Source organism: Psammomys obesus, unplaced genomic scaffold (genome assembly GCF_907164565.1).
Source record: "Psammomys obesus unplaced genomic scaffold, mPsaObe1.curated_primary_1811, whole genome shotgun sequence".
Lineage (NCBI taxonomy): Eukaryota > Metazoa > Chordata > Mammalia > Rodentia > Muridae > Psammomys > Psammomys obesus.
The window spans coordinates 9,559,153-9,565,152 of NW_026596109.1; the positions used below are offsets into that span (position 1 = coordinate 9,559,153).

At 44.5% G+C, this 6,000-nt stretch overlaps 1 protein-coding gene across 1 annotated transcript in view; it reads right to left on the minus strand.

Moving 5' to 3' along the window:
- Acot11 (acyl-CoA thioesterase 11) overlaps positions 1-4,547 on the minus strand; it is a 59,287-nt gene extending 54,740 nt beyond the window's left edge. The window contains exon 1 of the mRNA XM_055628912.1: positions 4,501-4,547. The gene's annotated coding sequence lies outside the window, so the exon portion shown is untranslated. The remainder of the gene's footprint in view (positions 1-4,500) is intronic.
- Between the last annotated feature and the right edge of the window lie 1,453 nt (positions 4,548-6,000).

A 6,000-nucleotide genomic window follows, 5' to 3' on the forward strand; every position in this document is an offset into this window, starting at 1 on the left:
TAGATAGATAGATAGATAGATAGATAGATAGATAGATAGACAGACAGACAATATACTCTCCTTTAGACATGCCCATATGTCTATACAATCCCTCCTTGAGACTCCCTTCCCAACGATTCTAAATTATGTCAAACTGACAATTTAAAGTAACCATCACATGTGTTAGCTGCAATAATCAGATAAACCTTGAGGACATTATGTTAAGCGAAATAAGCCAGGCACAGAACTACAAATACATATGTAGAATCTTAAAAAGCCTAATTCATTAGAAGTGGAGAATGCAACATAATTATACACTATATATCATATATTATATATCATAAATTATACAACAATTATTATGTATATTAGTGCAATGGTGCACACCTCTAATCTCAGCACTTTTGAGGCCGACACAGTCAAATTTCTGTGGATTTGAGACCAGCCTGACCCAATAGTGAGTTCCAGGACAGCCAGAACTACATAGTGAGACCCTATCTGGAGAGAGAGAGTCAATTGCTAGAACTGAGATATTGAAATCTACTATAATTGTGTATTTGTTAATTTCTCATTGAAGTTTCATTCAGTTTTGCTTCGTGCAGTTTGATTCTTTGTGATTAAGTATAGAGTCCTGTAGATTTGTGACAGCTAATTAACGAAATGACCCTTGCACTGGTTGGTTTTGTGTATCAACTTGACAGAATTCAAAATCATCAGAGAGGAAAGAGCTTGAGCTGAGGAAATGTCTCCATGAGCTCCAGCTGTAGGGCATTTTCTCAACTACTGATCAATAACGGAAGGCCCAGCCCGTTGTGGGTGGGGCCATCCCTGGGCTGGTGGTTCTGGGTTCTATAAGAAAGCAGGCTGAGCAAACCATGGGGAGCAAGCCAGAAAGCAGCACCCCTCCATGGCCTCTGCATCAGCTCCTGCCTCCAGGCTCCTGCCCTGCTTGAGTTCCTGTCCTGACTTCCTTTGGTGATGGGCAGCTATGGGAAAGTGTAGGCTGAATAAACCCTTTCCTCCCCAACTTGCTTTTTGGTCTTGGTGTTTCTGCAGCAATGGAAACCCTAAGATAATCCTTTTATCATTACAGAACTACCTTCTTTTATCCTTGATATATGTGAGGGTTAGTCTTGGTTGTTAACTTGAGGGGATTTAGGCCCACCATGAATCACGCCACTAGGTGTGTCCACAGAGGGTATTTCCAGTAAGGCTTAGTGAGGTGAAATGGCTCTCCCTGAAGAACAAGAAGAAATTACCTGAGAACCAGCACTCTTCTCTCTCTACTTCCTGATTGTGGACATAATGTGACCAGTCCCCATACGTTCCCTGTAATGGACATTTTGGTCTCCTTAAAAACTCAGTTATGGGACTAGGGAAAGGGCATGGGGGGAGAAGAGGGAAGGAGGGTGGGATTGGGAGGAGATGAGGGAGGGGACTACAGCTGGGATACAAATTGAATAAATTGTAATAAATGATAATAATCATTTAAAAATATTAAAAAAAAAAAAACACAAAAACTCAGTTATGTTATGTAAATACGTTTTTGTTTTAATTCCAAGTGTGGGGTTTTAGTTTAGGCTTTACTTTGTCCTACTTGATAATTGCCTCCTGCAGGCTGTGGTCTTTGCCTTCAGGTATTGGCCTGCTTCCGGCAGCATGGAGAGGGGCTTGGTCTAGGACTCAGGGATCTAAAAAGAGAGCCCAGAAAGAAACTTCCACCGCAGCAGCTTGGAGGAGCCTGCTTGCTTGCTGCATTTGCTGTTGACGGAGATTGGTATGGCCTCTGGGAAGAACCCATCGACCCTAAACAGCCAGAATAAGTAAAGGGGTCTGCGCTCCCTCTCCCCACTAACCTTCTCTGTCTTACCTGGGGTTAAAGGGTTGGCAAAAGGGAGGTAAAGGCTTAAATTCCCCAAATAAAATAGTTTTAAAATGAGCACAACAGGGGCTGGAGAATGTCTCAGGGGTGAAGAGCACTGGCTGCTCTTCCGGAGGTCCTGAGTTCAATTCCCAGCAACCACATGGTGGCTCACAACCATCTATGCTGGGATCTGATGCCCTCTTCCGGTGTGCAGGTGTACACGCAGATAGAACACATATATAAAATAAATAAATAAATGAATAAATAAATAAATAAATAAATAAATAGAATCTTAAAAAAAAAAATAAATAGTGCAACGGTTCCCCCTTCGGCGGTGGGCTCCACCCACCAACCACGAAGAAAAACTCTTTCTTTGCATAGTTTGTCACAGAGAAAAAGAAGAGTAACTAACACGATGATGTTCTTTGCTCCTAAGTCTACTTTCTTTTGATTGATTGCAACACACTGCGACCTTTTACAATCCTTCTGGGTTTTGGTCTGTGTGTTTGTACTGTTATGGTTAGAGTACACTACTTATAAGCACCATGTATTTGGAGCGTACATTCTGTTGTTGTTTCTTTTTCTGCTCTATGTGTATGGAAATTTTTGCCTGCATATAGGCCTACGTACCACATACAAGTAGTGCCCAGAGAGGCCAGAAGATAAAGCTCTGTGAGTTTGAGGCCAGCCTGACTCTCATATATAGAATCTTAAAAAAGACCTAATTCAAAGAAGTGGAGAATGCAATGTAATTATATACTGTATATCAGATATTATATATCATCAATTATATAACAATTATTATGTATATTAGTGCAATGGTGCACACCTCTAATCTCAGCACTTTTGAGGCCGACACAGTCAAATCTCTGTGGATTTGAGGCCAGCCTGACTCAATAGTGAGTTCCAGGACAGCCAGAACTACATAGTGAGACCCTATCTGGAGAGAGGGAGAGAGAGGGAAGGAGGGAAGGAGGGAGAGTCAATTGGTAGAACTAAGATATTGAAATCTACTATAATTGTGTATTTGTTAATTTCTCATTGAAGTTTCATTCAGTTTTGCTTCGTGTAGTTTGATTCTTTGTAACTAAGTATAGAGTCCTGTAGATTTGTGACAGCTAATTAACGAAATGACCCTTGCACTGGTTGGTTTTGTGGATCAACTGGACACAATTCAGAGTCATCAGAGAGGAAAGAGCCTCAGCTGAAGAAGTGCCTCCATGAGCTCCAGCTGTAAGGCATTTTCTCAACTAGTGATCAATGGGGGAGGGCCCAGCCCACTGTGGGTGCTGCCATCCCTGGGAGTCAGGGGCCATTGTGTGCCACCATGGGGGTGCTGGGAATTCAACCCAGGCCCTGTGGCAGAGCAGCCAGTGTTTTTAATGGCAGAGCTGCCTATCAAGTGCCCTGAGGACGTTTTTATCTCATCTGACGACCTCTGCCCTTTAGCTGGAATTTTTAGGCTATGTTCATGTAGTGTGGTTCCTGATAGACTTAGGTTGGATCAACCTTCTTCCTGTTGTGTTTCTGTCTCATCTGCTTATGTTCTCTTTGCCTTCTTTTCTGCCGCCTTTTGAATCCATCAGGTGTCTCTCGTTACTCCAATCCTGCACTAGATAGCATAACTACATTGAGACGGGCTGAAAATCAGCTACCTAGAGACACCCTACCAAATCCATACCATGTGTGGTCTCTGCGGCCATATCACAAGAGCCCACAGCTATCTCACACCTTCAGGGGAAGTTCTGTGAAAGGGAAGTCATAACAACGAGGCAGCAGTCTCAACTGACTGTGGTTAAAAACAGCTCTCATTTGCACGCTTTCCATAACGACATGCCCGAATAACCCCTACACTACCTTATATGGCTTTGTCGACACGTGTGCCCTCCAGAGCTTGGGACTGTGAACCGTGGGGAAGACGTAACTCGTCTCTCCCCTGGCATCCGACTCCGTGCCAGCCCCCAAATATGTGCTCAACCAGGGTGACTTCTGTGAGCAAATGAGCTGAGCCCTAGACGGAAAGGCGGGGACTTGAGTTTGAATCCAGCTCTGCTACGAATGGGGCTCTGCAACCTGAACTACGCCGCTTTATTTCTTTGATCTTCAGTTTCTTTGTTGTTGTTGTTATTTATTTATTTGTTTGTTTGTTTGTTTGTTTATCTATTTATCTATTTATCTATTTATCTATTGGCTTTGTTTTTTTCCGAGACAGTGTTTCCCTGTGTGTAGCCCTGGCTGTCCTGGAACTCACTCTGTAGACCAGGCTGGCCTTGGACTCACAGAGATCCACCCGAGTGCTGGGATTGAAGGCGTGCACCACCACTGCCCAGCTGCTTTGTTGCTTTTTAAAAACCTCTTTCTAAATCGTAACTGTTCAAGATTAAACAAGTATTTTTAAATTATGTGTATATGGTGGGGGAAGGGGGGTAGGGGCTTCTGTGAGTGCAGGTGCTCATGGAGTCCAGAAGAGGGCATCCAATCCCCTGGAATGGGGATTGCAGGCCTCCTGCCGGGGCTCGGGGGAACAGAACTCTGCAAACAGCTTTCGCTCTCAACTACTAGCCATCTCTCCAACTCCAAGGTTAGACAACAAAGAATTTTTCATTGATTTTTTTTTTAACCTAAATATATAGAGAGAAAATGAAAAAAATACTTACAATTTGTGGTGAAAAGTTGGCCTCTTTCTCCGCTTACTCTGCTCCCAAGACACAGCCGTTTTCCAGTTGTTTCTTCCCCTTTGCCGTCACTGGGGAGGAGAGGAGCTGGTGCAGGGAGCGCGCGGGATGGAACCGAGGGGCTCACACAAGGTGACAAGCCGGAGCAAGCTCAGGAGTCGGTTGTCCCCTTCCACCAGGTGGCTTCCGAGGCTTGTAGTCAGGTGGTCAGCCTTTAACCACGGGGTCCATCTCATCAGCTTTTGAAAATAGAAGAGTTGGTGCTGGAGAGATGTCTCAGTGGTCAAGAGCTGTTACTGCTTTTCCGGAGACCTGAGTTCAATTCCCAACACCCACAACCAGGAGGCTCACAACGGCCTGTTAACTCCAGAGCCGGGTGATCTGATGCCCTCTTCTGGTGTCTGGAGGAACTGCATTCAGGGTCACAAACCCTCATCCAAACATCCAAACATCAAACAAAACTAGATAAACATCATTTTTTCTTTTCATTTTAGGAGCTAGAGGGTGGCTTAGTGGTGAAGAACATGTACTGCTCTCCCGGAGGTCCTGAGTTCAATTCCCAGCACCAGTATCAGGTGCCTTACAACCACCTGTAACCCCAGTTCTGTGAGGATCCAACAGCTCTGGCCCCTGAAGACACTAAAGTGCATCAAATTTTAAAAATAAAAAAATAAAATTTTAAATTTAATTATTTAAAAGGGCAGATGGCTTCCTGGGTGAGATGCTTGCTATGCGCATGTGAGGACTCGAATTTGGCTCCGAGCACCCACGTAAATGCCAGGTGGGCATAGTAGCCCACCGGTAATCCCAACACTTCAGACGAGACGATGAGTTAAACCAGCTAAATTGACGAGACTCTGCCCCAGTATATAAAGCAGAAAACACTGGACTTCAGCCTCTGGCTTCCACATCCATGTACACCCCACATGCATACACACGCCCACGTACAAACGTGCACACACCACTCACGGGTAATCACAAATATTTCTTTGTCTTTGTGGTTTCGAAACACAGTCTCTCTACATGACCCAAGCCAGCCCTCAAATCACTGTAGCCCACACAGGCCTGGAGTCTGGGATCCAGCTGTATCAGTCTTCTGAGTAGCTAGGCCTGAGCTGACAGGCCCGGCTCCATTTTTCTATATGGTGCATTCACACAACAATACCTCTTGCTGTATCACTTTAGACGCTGCCAACTTTGGGGCTGCTGCTTCGTTTGCGATCTCACTTACTTTGTTTGAATTGTCAGGTTGTCAAAATAATTGACATGGAGTTCGGCCTTGTAGCCATAATTAAGCCTTCAAATAATTGATAGATTGATCCTATCAAAGTTTGGTTTCATCACAGGCTCGGGGGAGAGGGGATGGCATTAATGACCTCAGAGCCGTGTGGGTTCCCGTCTTCTCCTTTCCCTTCCTATACACCTTCTTGTTTTCCCAGGAGTTTCAAGCTCCTTTTCGGCTTCCTCAGAACGGCTCTTCTT